Raw genomic sequence first — 17,642 nt, forward strand, 5'->3', positions numbered from 1 at the left:
GCTCTTCCTCTATGTATTGTAGACTTTGCCTTATTTCTTTTCAGTTTCTGCAAGCTGTGCTCTCGATCTCACTATCAAAAAGCAAAGGTCCTGACGGGTTTCTTCTAGTCATAAACTAGAGACACCTGCCAGAAGCAATTAAAAAGAAAAATTTAGAAGATAAAAATTAAACTTAGAAACAAAAAGTAAATTGCAATAAAAGTAAAAATGGCTAAAGTAATAAAAATCAAGTGTCCCTAATATCTTAGACCTCGGCAATGGAGCCAAAAACTCGATGGTCCTGAAACTAACTAAAAATTCGACTAAGGCAAGCACACCTATTGACCAGTAGTATAGTTTAGGTGAGACTGGAAATATCGTATCCACGAGGACTAAAAGTACTAGTAATGACTTAATCCACTTAGACTTCACTTATCACTTCTGAATTAGACGATTTATTCACTTGACTTAATCCGTAGAAATCCCTAATTTATGTTAATATCTCTCTCGAGACTAAGAACAACTGACTCTAGGTTGATTAATCGAAATCTCTTTCTAATTAAAACCCCTATTGTCACATTAACTCGATCTTTGGATCCCCTTATTATATTTGACTCTAATCTGGCAGATTGATGTCGTCCTATCTCTAGGATTGCATGCAACTTTGCTTAATTATGAATGATCTACTCTTAAACAGGGACTTTTGCTCCACTGAATAAGTACATAAAAAACCTGAATTAATATCCTAGAATATTAAAGCAAGAATTAGAACTCACAATTAAGAATAAGAATAAGTATTTATCATATAATTCAATTAGTAATAAGATCTGTCCTAGGTTTCATCTCCGTTAGGTATTTAGGGGTTTTAGTTCATAATAGTGGAAAACATCTAAAAATTAGGAAAACAACAAAACATAAAGAAACCCAAAGAACTTCTAAGGAAATTGAATGAAGATATTCAGTCTTGAAGTAGATACTGCTTTCAAGCTGATTCTGATGGTTATCCTTGAGTATTTTTTGCCTTCCACTCTCCGTCCCCCTCTTAATCCTCTTCTAGGGTGTTTATATAGACTTTGGAATACTTCAAAACCCTTAAAATTAGCCTTTTCCAAGTAGAATTAGACTTGGGCTCAACAGGGACATGGCCGTGTGGCACGCCCGTGTGATGGTGTTCAGACCGTGTGTAATTCTGAGTTGGTTTTTAGTAGACACGACCATTCCATACAAGCGTGTGGCCTACCTGTGTATTACACACGGGCATGTGGACTACCTGTGTGGAAGTGCTTAGGCCGTATGGAATACTAAGATAACCCCATTTTGCCCATTTTTGGCCTGTTTCTTACTCTTTTTACCTTCCTATGCTCACCTGAGTATAAAAAATGAAATTAAAGGATTAGGAGAATCAAATTCACTAAATCTTATGATAAATCATCCAAAAATATGCCAAGCATGGGATAAAAATATGTATATATTGTGGTTTATCACCTACCATTTTAATGGTCTATTTACCATTTAAGGCCACCATAATTAAAATCCAAAACTATTTGACACCTTTAACTAATAGAACATGCATTTTACATTTTACACGATTTAGTCCTTTTTACCGAATTAAGTATTCAAACAGTAAAATTTTTTTACGAAACTTTCACACATACATGCTATCATACTGTAAACACATAAAATAATATTAAAAAAAATTTCGACATCGAATTTTTGGTTCAGAAACCACTGTTCTGGTTTAGCCAAAACAGGGCTATTATAACTCTCCCCCTTAGGGATTTTCATCCCCGAAAATTTTCCAGTGAATAGGTTCGGGTATTGTTTTCACATAGCATCTACGGGTTCCCATGTAGCTTCTTCAACCCCGTGTCGATGCCATAATACTTTCACTAATGCGATTCTCTTCTTTCTCAGCTCTTTGATCTCACGAGCTAAAATTTGAATTGATTCTTCATTGTATGATAAATCTGACAGTATCTCAATTCCAGTTGGAGAAATAACATGCAAAGGGTCTAATCGATATCTTCGTAGCATCGATACGTGAAACACGTTATGTATTTTCTCTACTCAGACGATAAAGATAGTCGATATGCCACTAGCCCAACTCACTCAATAATCTCATATGGTCCAATGAATCGCGAACTCAATTTCCCTTTTCGACCAAATCGCAATATTTTTCTCCACGGCGACACTTTCAAAAACACTTTTTCCCAATCTAGAACTCAATATCTTTCTGTTTCAAGTCTGTGTACGATTTCTATCGATCTGAAGCTACTTTCAAACTATCTTGAGGTACTTTCACTTTTTCTTCAGTCTCTCTGATCAGATCAACCCCGTGAATCTTATTTTCACTGAGTTCACTCCAGTACAATGGTGTCTAACATTTATGATCATGTAGAGCTTCATACGATGCCATATTATACTTAATTAGAAACTATTATTGTAAGAAAATTAAATCAGTGGTAGATATTTCTCCCAACTACCTTCAAACTCAAGAATGCAACAATACAACATATCCTCAAGTATCTGAATAACTCGTTTGGATTAACCATCCATTTTTGGGTGAAATGAAGTGCTAAAATGCAGCTTTGAACCCAAAGCTTCTTACAATTTCTTCCAAAATCATGAAGTAAATCTTGGATCTCTATCTCAAATAATAGATAGGGGAACACCATGTAATCTCACAATTTCAAAAATATACAACTCAGCAAATTTATTTAGTGAGAAATCTGTACATACCAGAATGAAATGAGCTGATTTCGTCAATCTATCAACAACAACCCAAATCGTATTTTTTTATTTTCAGAGATAAGGGCAAACCCAATACGAAATCCATTGTTACTCTATCCCACTTCCACTCAGGAATCTTAATATGCTATAATAAACCTGACGACACTTGATGCCCAACTTTGACTTGCTGACAAATCAAACATTTCGAAACAAATTCTGAGATATCTCGTTTCATGTTGTGCCACCAATAAAGCTATTTCAAATTGTTATACATTTTCGTGCTTCCTGGATGTACTGATAAACAACTACCGTGTGCTTTAGTTAGAATATTCTGAATGAGCTCAAAATTTCTTAGTACACATATTCTATCATGAAACATCAAATAGACATCAGGTCCTATTCGAAACTCTGAATCCGAAGTCGACTCACACTGAGCTCATTTTGCTTGCAATTCATTATCAAATTTTTTAGCCTAAAAAATCTGTTGTAGAAATAACGGTCTCGCTTTCAACTCAGCTATTATCTAATCATCATCAGACAGAGCTAATTCTGTGTTCAAAGCACATAAAGCAAATAAGGACTTTCGACACAAAGCATCGGCAACTACGTTCGCTTTTCCCAGATGATAATCAATCACTAATTCACAGTCTTTTAGTAATTCTAACCATCTTCGCTATCTCAAATTCAAATCTTCCTGAGTCATCAGATATTTCAACCTTTTGTGGTCAGTATAAATATGGCATTTCTAACCAAACAAGTAATGACGCCAAATTATCAATGCGAACACTATCGTGGCTAACTCTAGATCGTGCGTTGGATAATTCTTTTCGTGTAGCTTCAACTGTCTCGAGGCATGGTAAACCGTAATTTATACATATTTCTACCCCATGCTTAACACATTTTATGGATGATTTTTTCCTTAGAATTGGTGAATTTGATGCTCCTAATGCCTTAATTTCATGTTTTATACTTAGGAGAGCATAGGAGAGCGAAAGGAACGAGAACGGACCAAAAACGGAGAAAATGGGCCAAAGTACGAAATCACTACGGCCTGGACTTCCTACACGGGCAGACCACACGACTGTGTCAATTTGGAAGAATTGAAGCACGACTCACGTGGGTAGAACACACGTCCGTGCCATTCTAACAGGTTTGAGCACAGCCTAAAGTAATCGCACATAGGCGTGTCACACGGGCGTGTCCCTATCGAGCCCAAGTTGAGTCCAATTCAGAAAAGGCTAATTTCGAGGGTTCTTAGGCATTCCAAAGCCTATAAATACACCCTAGAGGAGGAAGAAAGGGACATACAGAGAGAAGGAGGTAGGGAACTACTCAAGGGAAGCCGATTGATCCATCTCAGAAGCCGGATTCACCATCAAGACTGAAGATCTCCCCTCAATTTCCCTCCAGGAGTTTTGGCTTTTCTTTATGTTTTGTATTCATTATTCTTCTAAGATGTTTTCCTTTTTTGTTATGAACTAAATCCCCTAAATACCTAAGGGGAATGAAACCTAAGACGAATCTTGTTATTATTTTATGAATTGTATGATAAATATTTGGCTTGTTCTTAATTATGTGTTCCTAATTCTTGTTTTGATATTCCAAGATATTTATTCTAGTTAAGCTGTTATTCAGAGGAGGAATAGACCTGTCTAAGAGTACAATTGTCATAATTAAGCAGAGTTGATTGCGCGCCTAGAGATAAGGTGACAAGATTTTGCCAGATTAAGGTGAAACCTAATAAGGGGATCCATAGATCGAGTTAATGTAACCCTAGGGAGTTAATTAGAAAGAGATTTCAATTGTTCAACCTAGGGTTAGACGTTGTTAGTCTCGAGAGGGATAATAATATAACTTAGGGGTTTCTACAGATCAAGTCAAATGAATAAATCGTCTGATTCAGTGTCAAATAACAAGTGAAGTCTAGGTGGATTTTTCCTTAGGTATTGTCTTAATTCAATCATTGTTTCCAAAAGTAATTCCCCAATTCTATTTTCTATGAATTCTTAGTTTAGTTAATTAGTTAGTTAAAACAAACCCTATTATTCTTAGGCTAGATAATAAAAAGACGGTCATTACTAGTACTTTTAGTTCCTTTGGGTTCGACAATCCAGTCTTGCTAAAGTTATACTACTGTTCGGTAGGTACACTTGCCTTCATTGTGATAATAGTTAGTTTCAAGAACGATTTGTTATAAATATTTAAAGCCTGTCACGAATATCACGCGTCAAGTTTTTGGCGCCGTTGCCGGGGAACTAAGATATTAGGAACACTCAATTTTTATTACTTTAGCCATTTTATTTTTCTTGCAAGTTAATTCTATTTTATTATTATTATTATTTATTAATTTACTTTTTCTTTCTCTTGGCAGGTTTTTATAGTTTATAACTAGAAGAAACCCGTCAGGACCACTACTTTTTGACAAAGAAATCCATCGTACAGCTCGTAGAAACCGTAGATAAATAAGGCGAAGCCTAAGATACATAGAGGAAGAGCAAGAGGACGATATCTCAACTACAATCGAGGAGTTGGCTGAAAATCAAGACAATCAGCCACCTACCGCGATATCCACTGAACTAGCAAATCAGAATCCTACTCCTCGTACTATATATGATTATGCTAAACCTACTTTAATGGGAACTGAGTCAAGTATAGTTAAGCCTGCTATTGCTGCGAATAATTTCGAACTAAAACCTAACACTATTCAAATGATACAACAATTTGTTTAGTTTGATGGTTTGTAGGATGAGGATCCAAACAATCACTTGGCAAATTTCCTGGAATTCTACGATACATTTAAAATTAATGGTGTTTTTGACGATGCCATTCACCTTCGGTTATTCCCTTTTTCATTGAGGAACAAAGCTAAACAGTGGTTGAACTCGTGACCACAAGGGTCAATTACTACTTGGGAACAAATGACTGAATTTTTTTATTAAAATATTTCCCACCGGCTAAAACGGCCAAATTACATAATAATATCTCTTTGTTTGTGCAGATGGACTTAGAAACTCTTTACGATGCATGGGAGAGATACAAGAACCTACTACGAAGGTGTCCTCACCATGGACTACCTCTATGGTTGCAAGTTCAAACATTCTACAATGGTGTGAACCCCTCGACAAGACAGATGATTGATGCAGCAGCCGGGGGAACCATCAATAACAAAACACTTGAATTCGATGTTTTCAACCTCAACGTTGTTACTATGCTATCTAACCAAGTAGAATTCTTAAATAAAAAGATTGATGGTTTGTATGGTTCTACTCAGGTACATCTAGTGATGAGGTGCGATTCGAATGGAGGAGGAGCGTGCACAGAATATTAATCCTTTAACCCTAGCATTGAGGAGGAACAAGTCCAATATATGGGTAATAATAACTCTAGATCCCAAAATAACCCATATAGTAACACTTATAATGCAAGTTGGAGGAACCATCCCAATTTCTTGTGGGGCGGTCAAGGAAATCAAAGGCCACAACATCTTTCGGGTTTCCAACAACCACCCTACCAGCAGGAAAATAAGCCGAACCTTGAAAAGATGCTCTCAAAGTTTATCTCGGTGTCAGAAACCCATTTTCAAAATACCGAGACAACACTTAAGAATCAACAAGCATCGATCCAAGGGCTCGAAACTCAGATTGGATAGCTTGCCAAGTTGATTTCTAAATGACCACAAGATAGCTTGCCAAGCAATACAGAATCTAACCCAAGGGAGCAACCCAACGCGATTACTAGTCAAGATGAGGAAGGGTTAGTGACACTTGAACCAGAACCAAGGCAAGATGTTAATAATGCATCTTGTGGATGATAATAATGCAGGGAGTTTTACAATTTCTTGCTTAATTGGTAGTTTAGATGTTAATAACGCATTAGCTGATTTAGGGGCTAGTATTAACGTCATGCCTTGCAAAATGTTTAAACAACTAGGTCTTTGGAAACTTAAATAGACTAGGATGAGCATTCAATTAGTTGATAAAACTATAAGATTTCCTAGGGGTATTATTTAAGATGTGCTAGTTAAAATCGATAAATTTATATTTCCCATTGACTTCGTTGTTCTAGACACAGATGAGGATAGTAACACTCCTTTGATTTTAGGAAGGCCCTTTTTAGCAACTGCTAGAACGATTATTGATGTTGCCACAGGTGACCTCGCACTTCGTGTGGGAGACGAAACAATCACCATTCAAGCTCGCAATTCCGGAAACACATCAAAAATTGAAGGTGATTGTCTAAACTATTCTACTAAAACTAACAATATGGTGTAACCTACTTTGCAGGAAATGAGTTTGAAGGAAGTACATGAACCATTTTCAAGCAATAGTAGAGGACTTATTCATGAAGAATGAAGGCTACAAATCGAGGAGCTAGATGAATGGCGAACGCATAAACTGAGAACACACGATAAACCAATACTACGCCAGAACGAGCTCAATACCTTTCCAAGTCAACTTAAGGTTAGAGATAAAGTTTTATTAGATGCTGCAGATCCTTACATTGTCACTGCAAAACCGAATAAAGAAATTCCTCTTATGGTACTTAACATTTTACCATTCGGTACGGTAGAGGTAAGTCATCCCAAGTTAGGCACTTTTAAGGTAAACAATACTCGCCTAAAACTTTATTTTGATGAGATTAATAGTAGGAATGAGGAGTATAAACTCCTCGAACCACCATGACCACTCAATGGAGAGGTAAGTCAAGCTTAGACTATAAATAAGTGCTTCTTGGGAGGCAACCCGAGTACTAACTGTATTAACTTCTTTAAATTTTTGTGTTTAAACACCTAACTTACTAATGGAGCTCTTGAATATAGGTTTCCCATACAGACACGGCCTAGCACACGGGTGTGCCTTAGGCCGTGTGGCAACAGGGCAAATATTTTCCCTAGCACGGGCTACAATGAATCACCACGGCCGTGCGAGATGGCTGTGGGTGAACCTGCCAAAACAACACAGGCCTGGGACACGCCCGTGCCTTGAAACCGTGGCCAAACCTGTCAAATTAACACGGGCGTGTGACACGCCCGTCCGAAGCAACCGTGGTCAGACCTGTTAGATTAACACATGCATGGGACTACAAACACAGGCATGGGAGAAGCGAACGAAGATAGACACGTCCGTCCTACACGACCGTGCGCACCCACATGCCCAAGGAACACGAGCGTGGGCCAATTGTCAAACGCACCTAAATTTAAAATTCACGAATCACACAGACAAAAATTGGGGAACACGAGCGTGTCCCCTAGCCGTGTGTCCCAAAATCTATAAAAACCCTTCACTATTTATTGTCTTCTTCACTCAAAATCCCTAACCCTAGCCGCTGCAAGTCCACACGGCCTCCTTACCACGTCCGTGCATCGCTTCCCACTCCATTTTTTACGCCCAATCTCTCTCCCTTAGAGTTTGTTTCCTCTTTCCACTTCTATTTTACTTATTTCTAATGCTTATTATCAAAATAATCTTCATTTTTCTCATACTATTTTCATTTTTCTCATTATTCTATCATTTAATTTGCATTCTTAGGTTATTTATCATACATTTCATGTTGAATCGAGTTGTTAGGAAAGCCTCATTCTACTGTCATACCCATGCCATTACTATGCTCATTCTCATGCTATTACCATACTAATGTCACGAAATTATGCTATCAAATTGATTATTTTGGTTAAGTTTGGTTAGTATTAGTAGTTTTGGCTAAAATTGTTAGTTCAAATTCATGGTTTTTTCCCTTTCAAATTCGTTTACCCACTATTATTATTCTTTATATTACAGGTATACAATGTCGTCTTCACGAGGAAAGAAGACCGCTATCCTTGTTTCAAAGAAAAGGAAGGGAGCGTCATCTTCCTCAGGTCCTGCAGCAGAAATTCGCCATCCTTTCCTACAATTCCCTATCGGGCCTCAAGAAGAACTTTTCCAAATACTCCGGGTCTGACCTTTAATTACGGGCCGCTCTATCGACTCGGCTATAGTAGAACAAGTTCAGTTGGTTGATACAATTCAGGCCTTCCTAACCACCGATCCTTGGGAGATTTTCTTTGGGATCATCGAGCCACCATATCTCGAGCTCACGATGGAATTATGCTCAATGTTTCATCTTCAGACCCTAATGATGAACTATGATGATCCCCGCACGGTGCAATTTCACCTAGGTGGATTAGTCCGCCAGCTCAGCTTCCCAAAATTTGGTACTGCATTGGGCCTATATACGGAGGAGTTTAAAAAGGAGAATGACTTAGATACTCTCAACTGCCATATCCATCGTTCTCCTTCACGGTGCTTGGAAGCACTAGTACCAGGTTCAGACACCTATAATCCTAGCCGCTCCAAGGCATCGGCTCTCCCTCCATCTCTGAGGTACCTACACACCATTTTGGCTCACACATTAACAGGAAGGCGAGAGAGCACTGGCGTCGTCAACACTCACGACACCTACTTTCTATGGTGTATGTCGCACGGGCACATCGTTGACCTTACCTATTTCATTTCTCTTACTATTCAACACCAGGCGGAGCGGCAGGCAGAGCGGCATAGGAAAGGGGTCATCTCCATTGGCCCCTATGTTACTTGGTTGGCTCGACACTTTGGGCTCTTCAACACCGTGGCCCAAGAATCATCCTTGACCCTCATTGGCCAGATTTCTCCACAAGGCATCTCGAGCATGCTAAGGATGAGGATGATCGAAAAGCGCCAAGGAACCAACCCTCCTCAATATTGTCTTGCCGAATCTACGAAGGAGGAGGTCCCCAAGGACATTACTGATGATGTCCCCCTACAACACAAGGACCCACCATCTCAGCCACTACCACCCTCTTGTCCAGTTCATGCAGTGGCTTCATATGATGACATTTCTGAGCGCCTCACTCAATTCGAGCAGCAGTGTTTTCAACAATTTGACAACATTGATGCTACTCTACAGTAGATCTGTCAGCACCTCCACATCTCATTGCCACCCCCACCTCGCGAGCCATCTAGCGATGAAGATGTTTAAAAACTTTTATTTATTATTTTATGTTTTTACTTTTATTTTATTTTGAGACTACTTTTTACTTTTCTTTCATCTTATTTTTATTAGGATTTATAATTTTTATTTAATAATTTTGAATTTCGGCTATTTCCTACCGAGTAGTCATTCTTCCTTATATATTTTCTAAAAGAGTTCCTGATGCTATCACAGTTATAAAAAGCTCCAAAGCTCACTATTACTTAGGGACTCGAAACTCCACTAGGAAAGGTTCTCCACGACTGCCATGTCCTGCTCAACCACGACGATAACCATCTTCAAATATAATATTCTTTTGGCACAGGACTTATGGACTAATGAACCTCTACCACCACCGAAATATTCTCCTCCACCCTCACGCCGATTATTCTCCGAAACTCTAGTTCAAGGAAATTCATTCATCACTCAGGAAGTTTCCTTTCTCTCCTTAACTTTTTTTTATATTCTTTTCTATATATCTATCTTTGTACATTGAGGGCAATGTACATCTTAAGTGTGGGGGGTATTCATTTCATTATCAAAAAAATCCCTAAACGACTGCCTTGTTCTCTTGAAAAGCTCTCATATCATATTTAGGATAAATTTTGATTGATTTATGATGTTGATTGATATATCTTGAATTAAAATATAGGCATTTATGCATTGATTGTTTAAACTTTAAGACATTAGAGAATCGAGCATGATAAGTTGATTTTTAAGAATTTAAAATTTTAGGTTGTTTCCCCAAAGTTTAGGTATTACTTTGAGTTGGAATTCACAAGTTTTAAACATCAAAAAGCCATAATTTTTGTGAGATTTTTGAGCCTTTTGAGCATCTATTAATTCTTTCATGCTCACTTTTATTATTGCTTTGAGTGCGTCAGTATTGAACTGTTATTCTAGAACTTGCGTGATTATTCATGTCAAGACCACACCATTTGATTTGATATGTCAAAATGATTAAGGCACTTAGGATTAACCCACTTATGCCATGAAAAGCCTACCCCCACGATTAACCCCTAGTGAACCCCCTTGAGTCTAACAAGCCATTCCTTGATTTACCTTCAATATTAACCCTTAACCCATTATTGTTGAAATCCCCTAAATTAATTTGATCCCTATTTTTGTCGAGATCTGAGTTGGGATAGTTACTTAGCTATGTTTTATTCTATTTTGTATTTATTTGACTTGTTCTTAAAAAAAAACATGTTTACATATTAGTAGCAGTGATCTTGTTAGCTAAAGAAGTTAAATTCCATATTATGAGAAAAAGCTCTGTTGTATACAATTGAGTCATTTTTTCTAGTTAGACAATTTTTCAATTCGATCTCGTTTCTAACCTTTTCTTTCAACTTGTGACCATACCCCCTAACCAAGCCTCGTTATAACCCTCTAAAGACCTTTTGATTGATGTTTCATCTTAATTTATAGTGGCGGAGGTTTGATTCTCATGTAAGCCTATGGTAATGACTTTTCATTATTGACTATTGAGTGCTTCATTTATTGTTGATCGCGTGATTTCGTGATAGGTTTTAAATATTTATAATTACTCGTTCTTGAAATTGACTATTATCACGATGTAGGCAAGTGTACCTATCGAACAATAGTATAGTTTTAGCAAGACCGGATTGTCGAACCCAAAGGAACTAAAAGTACTAGTAATGATTGTCTTTTTATTATCTGGCCTAAGAATAAAGATGTTTTTGTTTTAACTAACTAATTATCTAAGCTAAGAACTCATAGAGAATAGAATTAGGAAACTGCTTTTTGGGAAATCGATTGAATGAAAGCAATACCTAAGGAAAAATCCACCTAGACTGTACTTGTTATTCTGGCTCCGAATCGGACGATTTATTCATTTAAATTATTCCGTAGAGATCCCTAAGTTATGTTATTATCCCTATTCAAGACTAATAACGTCTAATCCCTAGATTGAATAACCGAGACTTTTCTCTAATTAACACTCTAGGGTTGCATTAACTCGATCTATGGATCTCCTTATTAGGTTTCACCCTAATATGGCAAAATCTTGTCACCCTATGTCTAGGCGCGCAATCAACTCTGCTTAATTATGACAAATGTACTCTTAAACAGGGTCTATTCCTCCTCTGAATAAGAGCTTATCTTGAATCAGTATCCTGGGATATCAAAACAAGAATTAAGAACACATAATTAAGAACAAGTTAAATATTTATCATACGATTCAGAAAATAATAACAAGATTCGTCTTAGGTTTCATTCCCCTTAGGTATTTAGGGGTTTTAGTTCATAACTAAACAAGAAAACATCTCAGAATAATAAAGAATACAAAAAATAAGGAAAACCCAAAACTCCTGAAGGGAAATTGAGGAGAGATCTTCAGTCTTGATGATGAATCTGACTTCTGAGATGGATCAATCGGCTTTCTTGGGGTAATTCCTTGCCCCTTATTCTATGTGTCCCTTTTCTTACTCCTCTAGGGTGTATTTATAGGCTTTGGAATGCCTAAGAGTCCTCAAAATTAGCCTTTTTCGAATTGGACTCAACTTAGGCTCGGCAGGGACACGCTCGTGTGCGATTACTTCAGGCCGTGCTCGAGCCTACCAAATTTGTGACATCCCTAATGTGACCCTAGTCGGAAAGTGGTTTCAGGACCACAAACCCGAGTTATAAAAATAATTAATTGTTGTATTTTATGCTTACTATGTGTGTGCATGCATATGTGGAAGTTTCATTCTCTAATTTTACCAATTGTATGAGAAATTATTAAATAGGGATCAAGGTGAAACATGGTGAAAAATGATAGGCTAAATTGTAATGGCTTATTTGTGCATGTTGACACAAAGGTGGACTTGCATGTCAAAATTGCCCAAATTATTCTATAGTGGTAGGCCAAGATGGATGTGATGGGCAAAGGAAAACATGTTTCCAACATGTTGGGTTAGTGAGGCATGTTGGGAGCAATTAAATAATGTGTTAGCAATAAAGAAAATGTTGATAAAAAAAAAAAAAAAAAAAGTGGATGGATGCCCCCTTGTTGCCGTGAGTAGAGGAAAAAGAAAGGAGAAAATTTGTTCATCTATTCTCAATTCTTTGGCCGAAAATACCAAGGGAAAAAGGAAGGATTTTTGCTTCATGCTTGGTTTAGAAGAGAACTAGAAGGAGAATTGGTCATACTTGTGTCAAGATTAAGGTATGTTTGATGATATTCCATGAGATGCATGCATGTTTTAGTTGTTAGTTTAAGTTCTACCTAGCCCATGGTTTGAATTTTTACTATTGATGGAGAGTTAGAATTGGCTAAGGAGCCTAACAAAAACATTTTGGTTGATACCTTGATGCTATTATCATGCTAATTATATGGATGGGTTAAGTTGTTTGAGATGTAGAACTTAAGAAAGGTAGTTATATGTGATTTTACATGATGATACAATGGATGTGAAAATATATGCTAGATTAGGAAAAAATTGATTAAGTGATCATGAGGTGAAATTAGGTGTTTAAAAGATGTTATAGTTGACATTGTATATATATACATATATACATACATTCGCCATATGGGGTATAAATGGGCATAGGTGTTAAATATCTTGTATTGGAAATTTTGATAAATAAGTAGCAATAAATTAAGATGAGATTGAGTAAATTTTCAGCTTAGTTGTGTTAAGTATTCGGCAATAATCATAATAATGTATGTGAATGCCGTATGTTTGTGTTTGATGGAGAGGTAAATTGTTTGATTTAGCTCAAGAGCAAAGGGGAACTAAATCGGACAAAGGAAAGGAGAAAGCAAACGAGTAGCGAATTGGAACCGTTCTACCCAAAACAAGGTAAGTCATTAGCACATATGTTTGATATTGCTTAAATGATTGTAAAATCTATGCAATTGTGTTTAATGGGATGATATATATATATATAAATGAAAATGTATGTGTATGGAGTGATGACATTTGTTGAATGTAAAAGAAATAGTGAAATGTGTAGAAAGTTTGCTTTCGGCACTAAGTGTCTTGGGCAATACGTGTGTACGGTGACGAGATTGGCACTAAGTGTGCATGCTGGAAATATATGGCACTAAGTGTGCATGCTGGAAATATCTGACCTTTGGGTGTGCGAGCTCGAAGGGTATGGCACTATGTGTGCGGGCTTAAATCGCATGGCACTAAGTGTGCGAAATCGAGTATTAAGCACTGTGTGTGTGTACTCTCTCTCTCTCTATATATATATATCTCCGTACATGAGAGAAACAAAAACAAAGAAAGAAAGAAAAAAAAAATGTTCATTCTCTCATTTTCTCCTTGCTTGGCCGAATGTACTAAGAAGAAAGGGGGGGAAGCTTGAGAAAATCAGCCATGGGAGTTTGCTAGACTAAGGTATGTTGATGTTATCCATGAGATTTATGCATGTTTTTGGTTGATAGTTTGAGTTCCACCTAACCCATGGTCTAAACCTTTACCATGAAATGGGGATGATATTCGGCCATGGGTGTTGTCTTCTTGGTATCATTGATGTTTGATGTTTGATGTTGTGGTGGTGAGGCATGAAGATGAGTTAAGGTTCAACTAAGGTGGATTTGTGGATGTTATTTGCATGCTAAAGGTAAAGCTTGTAATGATGCATGGTATGGTGTTGTATGGCATTTGGCCATGGTAGGAAATAAAAGGAAACTATGTTCGTTGTTCATGTCATTTGAATGAGAAGTGCTAGTAAGGTGAAGTACAAATGTTAGTGTTTGATTTACTAGTGTATATATGCATACTAGCCTAGTTGTGAACTTGAATCAAATTGGTGTTAAGTCGATACAAGCGACCTTACTTGTTGAATGTATCAAGTGTGGAAATCGGCCTTAACATGAACGTGTATGTTCGGCCACATGAACGAATACATATGTTGATGTGTATATTCGCCTTAGGTAGCCTATTGAGGGCCTTAGCTTTTCCTTGATGCTTGAATGAATTGTATTGAATTGCTTGATGTAATATAAAATGTGCATGACCAATGTGTATCCAAGCAAAAGGGTGGCCATATGACCATTTAAACTCCTTGTCATATTCGCCATAAGCTAGCATAATGAGGTTTTAATAAGTTAAATTTGTGTGAACTAGCTCAAGAACTCAAAGGATCAAAGTTGGACAAGGGTAAAGACAAAGTAATTGAATAGCCATTGAAAGCGATGCGACAACATCCGAGGTAAGTCATTAAGCATATATTTGGTATTGATTTAAATGATCATAATATATATGCAATTGTGTTTAATGAATTGATGTGTAAATGAAAATGTATGTGTATGGAATGATGCCATTGTTGAATGTATAAAGGCAGCAAAATGCATAAGGTATTGGTCACGGCACTAAGTGTGCGGGTATAAATGGACACGGTGACAAGATTGGCACTAAGTGTGCGGGTTTAAAATTGTACAGCACTAAGTGTGCGAGTTTGATTCTATAGCACTAAGTGTGCGAGCTGAAAATATATAGCACTAAGTGTGCGGATTCACTATATGCTCTTGTATTACAATCGGCACTGAGTGTGCGACATTATCGAGTTAATCCCGGACAGCGAATCGGGTAAGTACCTTGAGCTCATGACGAATAGGCAATATGTTCATGCTCGGGGTTGAGCTTGGTAAGCTTTAAATCTATGTGATGATTGCAATTGTGTGATTGTGGTGAAAATGAGTTAGTGTGTGAAAATGCCTCAAATATCTTATCGTATAAATATGAAATGTGGATGTATGGCTTGGTATGAGATTGAACCGAAAGGTCCGAGGAATTATGGTATAGTTCGATATGGATGAAGTACCTAGCCTTGTTTCATTGTTTCACTTTGTGATGAATTTAGCTAATGGATAATTGTAAAGTGCTTATGACTTACTGAGTTATAAACTCACTCGGTGTTTTCTTGTCACCCATTTTAGGTCTCTTGGACTCGTATTGTTGCGTGCTCGGAACCGTCGTTGAAGTCATCACACCGGCTGAAATATTTTGGTATTGTCTTCGTTGTTGAAGAACATTTGGCATGTATAGGCTATTATATTTTGTTGAACTGTGGGTTGTAAACTTTAAGCCATGTGAAAATGGCCTATGTGGTCGTCGAGTGGGATGCTAGAACCTATAGCCACGAGTCTTAGAAACTTTAATTTTGATAAGGTGGCCATAATTTGTGTCATGTTTGATGGATGATTAAGGCCAAGGAAAGATTCATGAAATTGGCATAGTCTACTGCAGTAACTGTTGCGGACAGCAGCAGTGAGGTGAGATTGAAAATCACTAAAAATAGTAGAAGTAGAATTAAATAGTGACTAAATTATGCAATTGAACCTTGATGAATCTAGTTTAATATGGATGGAACGAAACGACCATATGAGCAGTATATTGAGAGATATTAAAGTTCTCGTGAGACAGGGCCAGAACGGTTTCTGGGTCCCCTGTCGTGACTTTGAAAATTTACTATAAATTATCCAGAAAGAATTAGAAGTCATGCCTTATATTTGCAGATTCCATTTTGAGTCTAGTTTCATTAGAAACAAACGGCACCAGTATTAAAGCCCTGTACAGAGAGATATTCAAGCTTTAACGCGCGAAGGTCAGTGTAGTCGACTTCTGTAACATTGGTGACTTTAACTAATAAACTGTACCAATTGGCCCAACCAAAATTCTAGAAATAAATCCATGGATAAATATATGAGTCTAAATTCAGGAAAATTTACGGAATCAGTTTCGAGTTTGAAACTCGAGATATGATTTTTATGGCGACAGTGACGCAGTTTTCCAGCCTGTCTGGAAATGCCAAATTGGTTGGTACCTTGAGAAGATTTGGCCCATTAACCCTCGTGTCCGATAACGGCGACGGTCACGGGTTCGGGTGTTACATTTAATTGGTATCGAGCTATGGTTTAGTCGGTTCTAGGACTACCATAGCGCGTGTGAATCTAGCTATACATGCCAAATTGTTAGTGCTTAATAATGTGATGACTTGACGGTTGAAATTTTTGTTTTGATTAGCAATGGAACCCGGTAGAGAGACCCTTGGCGGATGGCGTTGAAAGTGTAGCGGCTGCTCCTGCGCAAGGGACACCGCCCGTTGAGCCTCGATCATCCGCGAATAATCAAAATGAAGGGCGAAACAAGCCTTCTTCACCATGATGAATGAGTGGGTCGCATAATATGCCCGAACCAACCCGGCTGTCCAACCATTCCCAATTTAAATACTCCACCCAAGAGCCCGCAATGCCTCCGATTCATCGATCTGTGAGGCTGAGTAAACCACCGTGGACTTGATTAGGAAGCGTGGGGCTGAGGAGTTCAAGGCCATAGTTCTTGATGATGCCGAAAAGGCCGAGTTCGCTCGATAACACCATTAGAGTGTTAGATGAACTGTCATGCACACCGATGAATGTCTTAAGTGTGCTATATCCTTGTTCGAGACTCGACTTACTATTGGTGGAGGACTTTAATTTCCATAGTCCCAAATGAACGAGTTACTTGGGATTTCTTTCAATCCAATTTGAAAGAAATACATTAGTCAACAGTTCATCGATCGAAGCGTAAGGAATTCTTGGAACTCAAGCAAGGCCGGATGATCAGTATCTGAATACGAACATCGGTTAAGTAAGACTTAGTCGGTATGCTCGGGAGTGTGGCTGATGAGGTTGCGATGTGCAAAAGATTTGAAGAAGGATTGAATGAAGAGTTAAAGTTACTAGTGGGAATTTTGGAGATAAAGGAGTTCGTGACACTAGTCGAACGAGCACGCAAGGCGGAAGAACTTGGGAAGGAGAAGAAGAAGGCTGAATTTGAAGCAAGAGATTACCGTAAAAGATCGACGAGTAAAGCTCCGTTCTCGGCTGTAAAGAGGTTCGGGGAGGACACCAAGAAGTCGAGGACGATCAGGGAATTTCCATTAGAGCCCGACCATTGACGGACTCGAGCTACTTCAGTAGCTAGTGTGGGCAATAATCGTCAAGA

At 37.9% G+C, this 17,642-nt stretch overlaps 1 non-coding gene across 1 annotated transcript; it reads right to left on the bottom strand.

Annotated features, from left to right (window-relative positions):
- Positions 1-5,675: 5,675 nt before the first annotated feature.
- On the bottom strand, positions 5,676-5,781 carry LOC128279765 (small nucleolar RNA R71). The gene has a single exon (XR_008269961.1). It is a non-coding gene; the product is annotated as a small nucleolar RNA R71 (small nucleolar RNA).
- Between the last annotated feature and the right edge of the window lie 11,861 nt (positions 5,782-17,642).

The sequence above is a fragment of the Gossypium arboreum genome, chromosome 8 (genome assembly GCF_025698485.1).
Source record: "Gossypium arboreum isolate Shixiya-1 chromosome 8, ASM2569848v2, whole genome shotgun sequence".
NCBI lineage: Eukaryota > Viridiplantae > Streptophyta > Magnoliopsida > Malvales > Malvaceae > Gossypium > Gossypium arboreum.